This window comes from Ovis aries, chromosome 16 (genome assembly GCF_016772045.2).
Source record: "Ovis aries strain OAR_USU_Benz2616 breed Rambouillet chromosome 16, ARS-UI_Ramb_v3.0, whole genome shotgun sequence".
In the NCBI taxonomy this organism is placed as follows: Eukaryota; Metazoa; Chordata; class Mammalia; order Artiodactyla; family Bovidae; genus Ovis; species Ovis aries.
This window is the reverse complement of record NC_056069.1, coordinates 36,015,889-36,031,597: the sequence shown is the minus strand read 5'-3', so window position 1 is coordinate 36,031,597 and position 15,709 is coordinate 36,015,889. Positions and strand designations below refer to the sequence as shown.

At 44.3% G+C, this 15,709-nt stretch overlaps 1 protein-coding gene and 1 long non-coding RNA gene across 4 annotated transcripts in view; one reads left to right on the top strand and one right to left on the bottom strand.

The window, feature by feature from the left end:
- LIFR (LIF receptor subunit alpha) overlaps positions 1-15,709 on the bottom strand; it is a 110,233-nt gene that overhangs the window by 77,499 nt on the left and 17,025 nt on the right. Inside the window, exon 1 of one of the 3 annotated variants that reach the window (XM_015101316.4) lies at positions 275-519. The exons of the other annotated variants lie outside the window; for them this stretch is intronic. The gene's annotated coding sequence lies outside the window, so the exon portion shown is untranslated. Of the gene's footprint in view, positions 1-274; positions 520-15,709 lie in introns of those variants that run through there. 3 annotated transcript variants of the gene reach the window in all.
- The window catches only part of LOC132657959 (uncharacterized), a 116,211-nt gene continuing 101,212 nt past the window's right edge, over positions 711-15,709 (top strand). The window contains exons 1-2 of the long non-coding RNA XR_009596790.1: positions 711-991; positions 6,313-6,428. This is a non-coding gene — a long non-coding RNA (uncharacterized LOC132657959). The remainder of the gene's footprint in view (positions 992-6,312; positions 6,429-15,709) is intronic.

Sequence of the window (15,709 nt, the reverse complement as noted above, 5' to 3'; positions counted from 1 at the left end):
GGCAGAAGTTCGCGGCCGGGGAGTCGGCGTCCTCCTGGAGCCCGGGTGGCCCAAGGGCGCGGAGAGCGGCGAGACCTGGTGCGCCCCATCCCCCGCCCGGGTCACTCCTCTCAAGCGCTCCCGGACCCAGGGGCCAAAGCCGGCCGAAGCGCTGCCCCCAGCCCCGCGCCGGCCGCCCGGCGCCGGCGACGATGCGCCCAGGCGACCCGGCTCCGGGGTCCGCGGCTCCCACTCCCCGCGCCTCGCGCCGCGCCCACCCGCTCCCAGTACTCACGGGCCGCTTGCGCGCCGCTATCTAGCCATCCTCGGCCGCCGCCCGGGGGCTGCCGGAGTTCGCAGTCGCCCGTGGGCTGGAGGCGTAGAGGAGGGGGGCCGGGCACCACCCGCCGCCTCCGCCGTCTCGCCTCCCCCAGTCCCAGAGCAGGGCTGCTGCAGGCGGCCGCGGGCGAGGGGCGGCCCGCTGCCCTCCGCGAGCTCCGGGGGACGCCGCCGCCGCCACGGACGCGCGGAGGCAACAGTAACGGCCACCACTACTGGCGAGACGCTCCAGCCCCGACTGCGGCGCGCGGGGGCGGTGCCTGCACGCCGCTCGGCGGGGGGCGCCGCTACCCGGGTCCCGGCCCCGCCCCCGGCCCCGCCCCGCGCACCCCCGCCGGAAGCCGCCCGCGCGCCCCCGCCGTCGCCCCTCGGCGGGGCCGCGCGCGTCCGGCGCTTTTCGCGGGGCCGCCCCCTGGAGCCGGAGGAGAGCGGCCGCGCGCGGGGCTCCAGCGCCGAGGGTGGTGCTTCCGCGGAGAGTCCCGTCGCGAGGCCCATCTCGGAAGGTCACGGAAGAGTCGGGGAGAGGAGCGGCCTGGCCCGTGCAAATGGTCGGGAAGGCCGGCCTAGCGCGCGGCGGCCCTGCAAGGAGAGCGGCTCTCGAGACGCTGTCAAAGCGCATTGCAAACACTGCATGGAGGAGAGGACGACCTGCGGCCGTGTTTTAGCTTCCTCTGTAAATACACTCGAAAACTAGCCTCTATGCCGGGGCGCGGATGGTTGGGGGCGGAGGGAACGACACGGGGAGCGATTGCTTAGATTTTATGAATAACTTATAATGCTCCAAGGGCTGGGGCGCTGCCACTCCGGTCACTTTCCTCCTGCCCACGCAGGGCTCGCTCGGCCAGAGAGGGCCTGCGGGGGCATTCGGAGTCATCTAGTCTTGCCTCCAAGGCGTGGTGGGCTTATTTGTGCTGAGAAAAAACGGATCTCTTAATGGGGTGAGATTTTTCCTCCTTGCATTGTTCCCATTTCCGCAGTTTCACTTGGCCTCGGTTTTCGTCCAGAGTAATGCACCAAATGTAATTAGCTGGAGAGCGTTTGATGGCGCAGAATCATGGTTTGAAGATGTTTACCCTCTATGCCGGACGCGTTTGATGGTGTTCTCTTCAGCACAATTAATTTTGCAAAGTTCAGAAATGTGCCAGATGGAGCCCCTGGCACGCAGAGTCACAGGGCTCTGCAGACACACCTTCAATAGGAAGCCAACTTGTTTGTTTCATTTGTGATTTATTTGATGCACCAGCACAAAGGCCAGCGTGTTTGGATGAAATTCCAAAGCAATTTCTAAATTGGCAAAACGAACCTTATTTTCTGAGGCAATATTTCCCTGTTGATAATGTAACTAGAATGGGCACAAAAAACACCATCAGGTACACTGAAAAGTAGTCTCCCTAAATGAAAGTGTGTGTTTCACAGTAAGACATGGACCCCACTTGTGTTCTAACGACCAGCTTCATTCATATGTATTTTAAACGCCCAAACTAATTCTTCCTATTATCTCTGAGACCTTGTTTGCAAAACAGGCTTCCAGGATGTGTACCTGAACCCCTGTTTAAGATGCTGCTTTTTGTGTTACCCTGGTTCTTGAGTCCTTGGTGGGTTGGGACATTTATCTCATTTAAAAAGATTTTAATGGATGAAGGGGTTCAACAAAGAGGCACAAGTGCCTAGAGTCTAAGAAAATTGTGATGTAGCCCCTACATGAGGTGGAGAAATTCCTTTTGTGGGGAAAAATCGTAGTTTTTAAAGCATATTACATAGAATGCTTACTTTTGTGACTTAGACATAGAAACTCTTGGGGGAATAATAATGCCTAGCAACTATTGGATACACTCTGTGCCTGGCGCCATCCGTCAGCTCTTTTAACCTGCACAAATACCTGTAAAACAGGTACTGTTATCACACAGAGGGGCGCGTTGATGCAGATTTTATGAGAAATTTATGCAATTTGGGTGGTCCTCCCAAAGGAAAAGGAAAAACAAAACAGCACAGCACACCCAAGCTGCTCCAGCACCACCCAACCCGAGGGAAAGTGACAAGGGGGAAACTGAAAGGGAAAGAGATCTCAGTCTCAGCTGATGGTGGTTAAAATATCTTACTTTTGCCAATTGTACAAAAACACGACTATGTGGATGTATTGCCTTGTCTCCTGCCAGGGACTTGGATGTGGGGCTGGAACAATGCCTTAAACCTTTAATTAGATTCAGAAAACTTGCCTCCAGTGCACACCCTGGTATCACTAGTCAGGGAACTCAGGAAGTTGCCACAGTTTTCAAGGAGCACCCCAGGACCCACACGATACCGAGGTCTGGTTTGAAGAGCCATGTTACACACACTTTTCATGAGAAAAAGTAGATTTTATATTTCCATAAGAAAGCAGGGACTTTAAAACTATCTTAGCAATTTTCTGATTATGACCAGAAACTCTGTTTTTGCAGCACTTCATATGGTCCTGCTGAGTTGGTAGTAGGAAATTTTCCTTAATGATTGTATAAAAGGTGGATTAACCACTTTGGATTCTTAAAGGAATTTAACTTAAAGTGTCACGGATTGACATTGTTATTTCCCTTGTCATAGACAAGTCTGTTTTGTAAATACTATTTTATATAATAATTAAGTTTGTAAGCCAAAAACAGATATTGCAAAATAAATATCAAAACATAAAATTTGTTTTGTTTGATGCTTATATTGTATAATATGAAGAGTCTGACAGTAGTTCTTATTCAGTGTTTCTGTTGAACAAATAAAGAAGGAAATGGAAATGACTACATAATTAGAAGCAAGAAAGTAAGGCATATAATAAGCTAAAATTGAATGGGAATAAAGCAGCAAAATGTTGAACATAAAGTACTTATTGGATAGCTAGAATTAATTTCCTTGTTAATTATTTTACGCCCAAGATTTGTGTTCTTCTTTCTAGCTATTCTCCCTGCTTTTCTATTTTGTTCATGTCTTTCTTTTTTTTTTTTTCATAAATAAGATTTCATTTGAAATGTTTAAACATAAGAATAATCTTTAAGTGAAATAAAAATCATCATCACACCTGTAATGAAAATTTTGGAGATGAAAGGCATTGTTCTTTGAAGGGATCCATCACTCACAAAAGCAGCAAATGTGAGATGATGGGGTTTTGTTATTAAATTACTCATATCTTGGCTCACATGCAGGCTTCTTGGGATATGTGATCTAACACGTGTGCTGTTATCAATCAGTGGGACAAGAAAAGGCTTTCTTCCTGGAAGAAATTTTGGAACCAAATAAAACTACAAATTAAGCATAGTTATTAGCCAGAGAATAGTTGAAATGAGTAAAGCCATTCTTCATTTTAAGCCTGACTGATAAATGTAGACTTAAATTGGTTTATTTTAGAAAGTAGTTTTGGACAAGCTACAAAACTTTAATTAGATATATGACAAGAAGATACATGAGAATAATCAGCTAATTTTCTCTCCATGTTATGTTCTGAGTAACCAAAGTAGTTTGAAATGTAGTGTGAGGGGCATGAAAAATGCAATAAACACTATGAAAGATATTATCTTCCTGGGATTCTGTTTAAAATATTCTCTTTCAAATAGAAAAATTTTGGGGGTGTTATGTAAACTATTTTGGTTTATGTCCTCATCATGGCCCCAATAAGATTGTATTTTGTCTTTTGCTTATTTTTACCAAAGTCCTCTTCCAAGGAGACTTCAGGTGGTTTACAATGAAAAACAAATATTAAAAAAAAAAAAAGGAAAAAAAAAACTTCTGGCTAAGACAAACAACAGCATTTGAGCACAAAATTTAGCTCCAGGCTTCCTCACAGCCAAATGAAGTAGGGGGAAATGAAGATTTTTGTAACTCTTATTGTTAAGTGCAAGGAATAGCAAAGTAGAGTTTATTTTGAAGAAAGTCTTTTCTGGCTCATTCTGGGAGAGAAATTTGTCATAAGGGTCCTTATATGATGGATATTCCAGAGTCTTAACAGGGCACTACAATCCATTTCAATGGTTTCAGCCATCCTTTGATGACAGGCAGAACCGACATTTTTTTTTTTTTTCCTGGTGGAAACCTTTGAAATTGCTATTGTCGTAAGTGGAAAGATTCATTCAGGGTTATTTTCTTTTTTTTTAAAACTGCCCCGTGAAGGCAAACCAAAGACGTAATATCAAATCTTGGAGGTGACTTTTTTTTTTTTTTTCCTGGTGGAAACCTTTGAAATTGCTATTGTCATTAAATGGAGAGATTCATACAGGGTTGTTTTCTTCTTTTTAATACTGCCCCATGAAGCAAACCAAGGACATAATATCAAATCTTGGTTTCCCCAGTTTCTTTATGAAAAGGGCTTATTTAAAATACCTATCAGAAGGTGGCAGAGAAGACGAATGAATGAATTTCTATAAAGCCTCTTATTGCACTGTGTTGAACACGCTGCAGTTTTCCTCAGATAAGGTGTGTGTGTATAATTTTTCCTCCTCTCTTACAATGTCTATTATGGTAAATCCCCTCAGATCCCTTTTGGAAGACTGCATGGAGTATATGACTGGCACAAAGTAAGCAATGAATATTAGCTACAAATTGTATCCTTATTACCACATTTACTATCACTACTAAGTCAATCAAAGCAGGTAGATGAGTCTCTTTGGGACTACCTGTGGTACTTAGGTGGTTATAAATCCTGTTATCCTCAGTGAGTAAAGCTTAGAAATTGATTTGAGGAGCACTGAGTAAGGAGGGTCCTTTCCACCAACAGACTAACATTTAGTTAATTTCCTGGTAGACCCAGGCTTCCCAGGTGGCTCAGTGGTAAAGATTCTGCCTGCAGTGCAGGAGCCCCAGAGCCACAGGTTCAATCCCTACATAGGGATGATTCCCCGGAGGAGGGCATGGCAACCCACTCCAGTATTATTGCCTGGAGAATCCCATGGTCAGAGAAGCCTGGTGGGCCCCAGTCAGTGGGGTCGAAAAGAGTCAGACACCACTGAAGCGAATGAGCACAAGATCTGTCACTTCCAGAATCCTATTAAAATTCTTACACTTCTGAGAGGTTAAGCATCTTCAGCTGTTGAGGTTACCCTGAACCGGAGCCTAGGGCTGGGGTACCAGGAAGGTAGAAGGAGCCACTGAAGACACCACCAGCAGCAAAGCCTCACCTGGAATGAACCCTGCCTCACTGCCCCGCTCTGCTCTGCTGCAATCTCCTTCCCTCCGGCTGGATACCAATAAGCTACGGTCCGAAACTTCACTTCACTTCACAGCCTTCCCTTCATCGCCCTCATTTTCTTGTTTTCCTTCCTGCCTCTTCCGTCTTCTCATTTCTGCTTCTGTCTCCGATCACACCACACATCTTATCTTTTGGTCCTCCATCTCTTCAACTTGTAGCTCTTCTTTTGACTTACCAAGCTCGCTCCTCTCTCCTTGCGTGTCTCTTTCTTTCCCAATATTCTTCATCTGTTGTCTAGAGTCATTGAGGGGCAAAGCAGGACATTCAGATTGACGCAATGCTATTCCGCATAGTCCATCATAGACCCAGAATCCTGTGCTGTTACTCTCAGTTGAGCTAATGGATCCCGCAAAAGAGCTATTTACTCCAATCTTGGTGGTGATATTAAGCCCATTATTTAATTTGTTCCTACAGTTACTGCACTCAGTGTGTTGCCAGAGGCATCTTGCACAGATGGAGAAAGAAGCCAAAAGATTAAGGAATTGAGCTGAGGTCAAGCCAGAGGTAGTGGAGTGGTTCGAAATTGGACCCAAATTCCTTAAATCCTTGGATATATTATTCTAACTAATGCACTTAATCCACAGCCTTCGATGTTCTTTACAAGACCAAAAAAATCTAAAACTGAAAGAGTGAGTTTATGTTTCCAGTTTCTGACTGTGGAGAATTTTTAATGGTTACACATTTGCCAGCAGAGCTAACTCAAGGTCTCTAACACATCAGGTAGCCGAAAAATAACGAGTCAGTTATATAATTAATTTTAATAACTGCAGTGTCCCTGGGGTTTCCTTTAGGCACCTCACCTGGTACACCGCCTGGGTCTCACATCGGAAAACAAAAGTGGCCGTCACTATGGAAGCTCCGGCCAATAGGGACGTTGCTGTTGATGATTTCCGTGCTGGAACTTAAGGTAACTGAGGACAACACTCTCAAAGGAGAAGTCCACAGCTCTCAGGTTCTCTTCTGTGACATGCCCAAGAAATCTGAAGTTTCTATTTTGTTTCATTACAGAATCTTACATTTAAAGAGCTGACAGAAATCTTCACACTGCTGAAATTAAGATATCCAAATCAAACTCAAGTGCATTTTGAATTTGTTCTACCCACCTCGATAGGCCTAACATGGACTACATCAATTAATCTAGTCTCACTAGATGTTTTTTTCTTAACTCTAGGAAAGAGAAACAGGTGTACATGTGACCCTCAAGCTGGGAGATGAGTATTAATTGATTATCAGCATGAATAGTCTCACTGCAGGGCACTTTCTTTGTGATGTGTGTATCAGTCCCACTAACAGACGATGAAACCAAAGCTCAATAGCAAAAGAAGGAAAATAACAAAGGTCTGAATTCCAGGCTAACTCAAAAGCTTCATTATTCTAAATTAAAAGACATTAACTAAAAGTAGGGTTCAGAACACTTACTTGCTAGATACCAGCAATGAACATTTATTGAGCACTTAACAGAGTTCCAGGTTATACCGAGTTGCTCCATGCTCCCTGCAACCTAGTGAGTTTCAAGGAGGGCTGTCATTCACATTTACAAACGAGGCTGCATTTGACAACAGTTTATTTCAAACCACTGCAGTGTGCCTCCAAAACCCACATTCCTGATTACTGGGCTCTGTGTTCCGCTATCAGTGCCAGCCTGGCTGCTCACCCCTGCATTGCTTCCAGTTCGCTGCTGCCGCCGTCGTTTTGACCCAGTGCTTTGCAAAGCCCTTTTCAGTCCGAAGCCACACTCTGAGTGTTCTCCCATCTCTCCTGAGTCCAGTTTGTTCCTCTCCTTTGCCACTGTCGGCACGGACCTCTTTCTCTCATATACCCCTGTTTCAGATTTTCTTACTCAGTGAGAGAGATGAATTGCTATTTCTTCTGGCTATTGTTTGCATTCTGCCATCTCATGCAGGACTGTGTCTACAGGGCCTGGCCCATCCCAACATCCCCAAGTTTCTCCCCTCTTCATTGAGACCTCATGATCAGATTTTCACACTAGCATCTACCTCTGTGGGGTTACTGCTTCCTCAAAGTGAAAGTGTCTCTATACTCAGAACTCCAACAGCCAGGAGCACCCCAGATACTTCCAATGGATTTAGACAGAGTGTCACTTTTGCCTATGCCTTCCAACGGTATTTTTACTTCACATAGAGCAGTTTTGTTAGGAGTTTCTTAGAATTACCATGTAATTATATCTGTTGAATCCTGAATTTTCAATACATGTTTCCATCGTTAGAAAATAAGAAATTTCAGTTAAAGAACAAAGATCAGTAATTCACAGATACAGTTTTAAGTATAATAGACATCCATGAAAAGAGAATGAAATGATTGGATGGCTTCACTGACTTGATGGATATCAGTTTGAACAAGCTCTGGGAGTTGGTGATGGATAGGCAAGCCTGACATGCTGCAGTCCATGGGGTAGCAAAATTCAGACACAACTGAATGACTGAACTGAACTGATTGTCATTTTTAGATTTTTAAACTCAATATTCAACGCTTACTCATTGAATGCTTACTACATACAAATGTGAAGGGTACAACAGTGAGCGAAACAAAGCCCTTATCCTCGCGAAATTTGCATTGTAAGACTCTTTCAAAACACAGAATGTAATTAATTTCCTATTAGTTAAGTATTAACTAATAGAAATTACCTTGTTGGTAGTTCAGCTGGTTAAGAATCCACCTGCATTGCAGGAGCTAAGTTCAATTCCTAGGTTGGGAAGATCGGCTGGAGAAGGGATAGGCTACCCACTCCAGTATTCTTGGACTTCACCCGGTGGCTCAGCTGATAAAGAATCTACCCACAATCTGCTAGAGGAGCCTGGCGGGCTATAGTCCATGGGGTCGCAAAGAGTCAGACATGACTGAGCAACTCAGCACTGCAGTTTTCTATTGCTTTGTTTGGGCTTTCCAGGTGATGCTAGTGGTAAGAACCTGCCTGCCAATGCAGGAGATGTAAGAGATGTGGGTTCTATCCCTGGGTTGAGAAGATCCCCTAGAGGAAGTTACGGCAACCCACTCCAGTATTCTTGCCTGGGAAATCCCGTGGACAGAGGAGCAAGGTGGGCTACAGTCCAAGGGTCGAGAAGAGTGAGACACAGCTGAAAACCTGAGCACAGAGTACATTACCTAACTAGACTGAGTTTCATATCTAAATGCTTAAAGCCTTAACATTTGATTTCTCAAAGGCCCAAGGTTAGTTATAGCTCATAAAAGTACTAGAAATTAACATAAAGTATCTAGCCTAAAATATATAGGGAATTTGTTATTCCTTTGATTTTAAACCTTTTTTTACTGGCTAAAAGTTAAAATATGCATACTCAGTTGGCATAAAGTCAACACTTTCTTCACTTTAGATATTTTCTAGTTTCTGTTCAAGAGACAGTGAACCAGAAAATAATTGTGGACTTTCCCCCCCACCCCAGCCACTAACACGCAATAGGTCTACATATTATTTTTCTTCTTAGTTCTCTCATGTTCTGTCTCTAAAGTCTGGTTCACTAGTTTCCAAAGATGTTAGGAAGTTCATTAGAGCTTCATGAAAACAAGGGACTCCTGAATCACAGAAGTTTGGGTGCAAGGAGTTATATAACGTGATATGATGTGATGTGATAATACAATATAACGTAATATACAGTGTAGAGGACCCTGCCCAACATTCATTCTCTCATCTCTCAGAAACAGTATCCTGATTTCTGGTTAGGGAGCCACTCCCCCTCCATTCTTACTCTTTCAGTTTTGGGGGTCCGTTTTCCATTCCTTGGTTTTACAAGTGATCATAAGACAAGTGAGGTGTTCCTGGGTATTTAACAACTCATTCTCCAAAGAAAAAGAGCCTTCCTTGATTGACAGCACTTGCCAGTTTCCACGGCGTAAATACTCCCACCGTGGCCAATGTCAGGCTACCAAGTGAAATCACTGAATGCGGAGTTGGAAAGAGAGGCACGCAGTTGAGTTGTGGAAGCCTCTAGCACACCATATCAGATACACTGAGACTCAGAATCACAACACTTAGCCCTCCAGGCCCATGGCTCAAGCCAGACCAGCCCCTTAGGCCCGGTTCCTTGAAAGTTTTTGGTGGCAGAAACTTGTTGTGGAAGGCATACTGTCTCTAGCTAGGTTTGCTGACTGAAGGGACTGGAACTGATTCTGGTGATCTGCATGCCGTGTGGTCCACTTCACAGGAAGCTAGCTGACAGCAGTCAATGCAGAGAAGAGAAGGGCAGAGAGGTGAAGAGAGAGACCGAGTTCTAGTATCACTCTGAGTCCCTGGATCAGTCCTGAGCCTGAGCCTCTGGACTTTGCAGTCACATGAGTCAACAAATCCCCCTTTCCGGCCTTCCTTTCTTTGTCTCTCTGTCTCCCTCTATCTCTCTCTTTGCTTATTTTTCTTTTAATACATCTGTTTGCATTGGGCTTCCCATGTGCCTCAGCTGGTAAAGAATCTGCCTGCAATGCGGGAGACCTGGGTTCGATACCTGGATTGGGAAGATCCCCTAGAGAAGGGAAAGGCTGCCCACTGCAGCATTCTGGCCTGGAGAATTCCATGAACTGTATAGTCCATGGGGTCACAAAGAGTTGGACATGACTGAGTGGCTTTCACTTTCACTTTTCTGAATTGAGTTCTATTCTTATTTTCAAAGAGAGACTCATTAGTCTCTCCTGAGATTAACATTTCCCAGAGCAATCAGGGAACTGCTCTTCAGGTTCATTCCCCGCCCCCGTTCACTTTACAGGGTCCTGGACACTCTGAGGGACTCCCTTGTCTCTATCTAGAAACCTAAATTGGTAACTGTCTTCTAAACTTCTGGTGTAACTGTTCTAAAGACTGTTCAGACACGACATATTCAAAATGAGACTCATGTTTTCTACTGGAAGTACACTCCTTATATGTCCCTGATTTTCACTAACTTCTGCACAAAGTATGTTCCTGACTAGGGATACAACAGAGAAGAACGCAGTGTTCTTGTCCTTACCGAGCACTCATGCTAGAGAGGAAAAAACACACCAACAAACAGGTTAAATAATACAAAGTCAACGTCAACTTGAAATAACTGCTTTGGGGGGAAAAATGAGTTTCAGGGATAGAAAATGACAGAGGTTGATATTCTAAATGGGGTAATTGGGCTGCCTCCCAGAGAAGGAGCTTTTGAGGGAAAGAGGTATAAATGAGGGATAAATGAGAAATGTAATCCTGGGAATATCTGGGGACAGTGGGATATGGTTGCCATGTTTCAGAAATGAACAGAGGCCAGGGTGGTGGAGCATGGAGAGATTGGAGAAGCATTGGGGTCAGATTAGGCAGAACACTGCAGGAAGGATAAGGAATTTTCATTTTCTTCTGTATATGATCCCTCTGGTGTACGCATGAAGAGGGGGCCATTTCTATGATGGTCAAGAAGAGAAATGAGGTCATTAAGGGGTACTTTCAGTTGTCCAAGGAAGGCACCAGGCTTCCCAGGTGGCCCTAGTGGTAAAGAATCCCATGGACAGAGGAGCCTGGTGGGTTACAGTCCATGGGACCACAAAGAGTCGGACATGACTGAAGTGACTTAGTACACAGTGGGGACAGCATGCTAGCTTAGACTGTCAAACCTCTAGCTACCTTGTTCAGGCATCTTCTTTGACTTGCCTTCTCTTTCACTTGCTACATGCCCAACTGCGGGTTTTATTCCTACCGAACACCGGCAGTCATTAGAACCAGGTGGAGGTTCCCAGAATGCAGACTTTAAGGTATGAAGGAGGAGGTGAATTAGGGAGAGCTCTTGGGATAATGACCTTTCAAAGGGAAAAGAAAGGGGGTGGGACTGGGCAGAGAAAAAATTTCAACAGCAGAGTAAGGAGTTCTGAAGCTGGGATGATCCTTCAGAGCTGTTCCCAGCTGGAGTGACAGATGAGGGCCTTTACACCCTCACAGTAGTCAGTCACTGGATGCCAGTCATGCCAGGAGGAAGGCATGACCCTAGGTAAAGGGGCTTCACAGCTGAGGGCTCTCTGATGGCATCATTCTCAGTGACTAGGAGGGTAAGACTTTTATTCTGAAAGGGGGTCTGCATACCATATCACAATATCCACCAACCCATCCCTTTTTACATCTGTCACTAAAACTTCCCTGAATTAACTCCCCATTCCTCCTGCTTAGGATAGAGCCCACCATGCTATCTCCAGAATTATACTCCAAGTAAAAGTCACATTGGGCTTTCCTGGTGGCTCAGCAGTAAAGAATCCACCTGCTCTGCAGGAGATTTGTGGGAGACGCTGGCAATTAAACAACAACAAAATCCACCTAGGTGGCTCAGTGGTAAAGAATCTGTCTGTTAATGCAGAAGATACAGGTTCAATCCCTGGGTCAGAAAGATCCCCTGGAGGAAGAAATGGCAACCCTGCTCTGGTATTCTCTCCTGGGAAATCCAGTGGACAGAGGAGCCTGGGGGCTACAGTCCATGGAGTCGCAAAAGAGTTGGTCCGGACTTAGCGAGTAAAGAACACAACAACAACAAAATCCTCACTGTTGCTTGAACCTGCAATGCTCTCCTCCCACTTTATCTGTTAAAATCCATCCCTCAGGGCTCACTCAAATTCCACCTGCTCTTTCCCCAGAATTTCTAATCTAGTCATCATTCCATTCTGCTGGGAGCAAGTTGCTTGTTTTTAAGCTGGGTTAGCAGAGCAATGAATTTCTCATCGTCTCCCCTCCCCTCCATCCCCAGCAGCATTAGGCCAGGGCGTTCTTCATAAATGTGGAGTGACTTGTCTATTTTGCTTTCATCAGTGGCTAAATGATACCCTGAACAGAGGGCAGCAGAATAAAAGATCAGGCAGAACTTCTGGATCTCTACCACGTGGGTTCCAATTTACCTCCATCACTTACTAGGTCCATAATCCTGGGCAAATTTAACCTTTTATGCCCCAGTTTGGGCTTTCCTGGTGGCTCAGAGGCAAAGAATATGCCTGTAACGCAGGAGACGTGGGTTCAATCCCTGGGTTGGGAAGATCCCCTGGAGGAGAGCATGGCAACCACTCCAGTATTCTTGCCTGGAGAATCCCATGAACAGAGGAGCCTGGTGGGCTATAGTCATACACAACTGAGCATGCATACACACCCCAAGTTATGCATCAGTGAAATCCTCACTTTCATAATCATGACGCCTACTTCATATGATTGTTGTCAGGAATAAACTAGTATAACTAGAGCATTTAGAACAGTGGCTCCTACTTAATAAGCACATGTAAGTGTTGGCCCCTATTAGGGCCTGTGCCACACCAGTCCCCTTGTTGACCCATGCTCACCTGTGGTCATCAAGATGGCCACAGAGGAGACCACTGCCCTCTCTAAGCAATATATATTTAGTGAAAAGGCCTTCACACAGCTCTTCTGCAGGGAAATCTGTTAACAGAGCTCTTGTTTTTCTCTTATGAACATTCCTTTAATGAGTGAAGAAATTCTTGCAAAATGTCCTGGAATTCTCTGCTTTCCTGGGGCCCTTTCAGTCTGGACTCTGACCTGGTTTTATAATGAAGATTATGCACTTCTCCAATGTTGCAATGAAAAAAAAAAAAAAAAAGCAACAAAGCATCACATTTATAAGTGAATAGATTCAGACACTTTTGACCTGAGAAGAACTTTAGAGATCACCTAGTCCTGGAGTCAAGAAAACAAGGAAATTATGTGACTTGTCTAATTCATACAAACATATCCAAGTTATTAAAGGACAAAGTTACTCAATAATATTATCCAGTTTCTGCCTAAAGATGCTATTTTCTTTAGTATGTATAATTCAAACAAATGTAGATCTAACTTGCTAATTCTCATAGAACAAAAAAAGAAATCTCATTTATTTCTCAGACTTACTGTTCAATTAAAAATTTCTCCTTGATTTGGTGCAATACCTAGTGGTTTCATAATTAGCTTTTCTTGTGTGGACAAATAGTAACCATTATCATTCTTTCAGTTATGTATTCATTCATTTACTCAAAAGTTATTTGTGAAGGGTCTTTTATGTACCAAGCAATCAACTGAAAGTTGGAAACTTTAAAAATGAATGAGCCTTAGTGTTCTGTGACTGGCCCACATCTGTGGGATCTGTGTGTCTGCTGGGTCATTCAGATTCAAGCAACTTCAGAACATGTGTTCAGGCTCAGAATTGATTGTCATCAGCCAAAGATTAACTATTGTCAGTCACAAAGCCAGTGATTGAACTCAGAGCAAAGTTGCCATCAGTTCAGTTCAGTCGCTCAATCGTGTCCGACTCTTTGCGACCCCATGAATCGCAGCACGCCAGGCCTCCCTGTCCATCACAAACTCCCGGAGTTCACTCAGACTCACGTCCATCGAGTCGGTGATGCCATCCAGCCATCTCATCCTCTGTCATCCCCTTCTCCTCCTGCCCCTAATCCCTCCCAGCATCAAAGTCTTTTCCAACGAGTCAACTCTTTGTATGAGGTGGCCAAAGTACTGGAGTTTCAGCTTTAGCATCATTCCTTCCAAAGAAATCCCAGGGTTGATCTTCTTCAGAATGGACTGGTTGGATCTCCTTGCAGTCCAAGGGACTCTCAAGAGTCTTCTTCAACACCACAGTTCAAAAGCATCAATTCTTCAGCGCTCAGCCTTCTTCACTGTCCAACTCTCACATCCATACATGACTACTGGAAAAACCATAGCCTTGACTAGATGGACCTTAGTCGGCAAAGTAATGTCTCTGCTTTTGAATATGCTGTCTAGGTTGGTCATAACTTTTCTTCCAAGGAGTAAGCATCTTTTAATTTCATGGCTGCAGTCACCATCTGCAGTGATTTTGGAGCCCCGAAAAATAAAGTCTGACACTGTTTCCACTGTTTCCCCATCTATTTGCCATGAAGTGATGGGACTGGATGCCATGATCTTCGTTTTCTGAATGCTGAGCTTTAAGCCAACTTTTTCACTCTCCTCTTTCACTTTTATCAAGAGGCTTTTTAGTTCTTCTTCACTTTCTGCCATATATATACAACCAATTCTCATTAAGTAAGAATTGTTCTCTTAAAAAAAAAACCAAATACTATGGACTGGTCTCTGCCTACCTCTCTCTCTCTCTTTTTCTCACTGATGGAGCTCCACAAACACCAGGACCAAAAAAGATGGTATTATAAACTTTGTAGTACAGCATCATGTTATTATAACACAATTATCAATGCAGATATTATCATGTTCCTATGATAATAATGTTAGGCAAAAAAAATTCCATGGTCACCTCAACTTGGAAAATTCTGGGTGCATAAAATGAAAGAGGTTCCTTGTAGTGTGCTTTATTTCCTGAACCTTTAACATGCTGATATGCATTATGGATCTCTACGAGGAGAATAAAGATTTGACCTAAGTCAAACTAACTTCCCTGTGGAACCCAGTGTTTGCAGTACATTGTCCATGAATATGTCCAAGCCCAAGGTCAGTTTAGTCAGTTTCTACAATCCACCATCCATCAAGTAATTTCTTTTTCCTAATTAAAAATATCCTTGTATAGTTTAAGCCTACTTTTATACTTTTACATTCTATATTTCATGCTGCATTTTAATATTTTTATAGAGAAAAATGACTCAAAGTCATCTGTGTGAGACTCTTATCTGTACTTGAAGATCATTATGAGAGTACCCCTCGGCATTGTGCTACTAGCTGCTGAGGCAGCTCCCATGGCAGACATCTCCAATCCATCACAGAACTCTTCACCCAGGTGAAGTTCCAATCGGGTCTGAAAGAAGGCTCAGAATCTTTCTCAAAGCCATGCTTTAGACAACAGTTTCCAGTCCATGAAATTTAGGCTGCTGGATCGAATTGATCTTGCCTTCATTGTTAACAATATCCACTCATGACAAGGTACCTACCATGTACCAAGTATTTTGCAAGTTTTCCTACTGAGAATCTCTCACTTCACCTCCATTTGGGCTGGTAGCATCTCACACCCAAACTACTTCCATCACCTCCTAACCAATCACACTGCTTCCTTCTGCACTAAGAGGATGATCTGAACCACTTCCATGGTCTCCAAGGCCTGCAGGATTTGAACCCTGCCTACTGTCCGCTACCCTGTCTCTACTTTTATCACTCTCCTGAGATGTAGTCATGGAACCACAGCTGGACTGGCAGGTCTGGAAGCTCAGCCATCTCAGTACACTATTAGGAAATCGAATCATGCTAAGCCACTCACTAGAGGTGAATGTGCA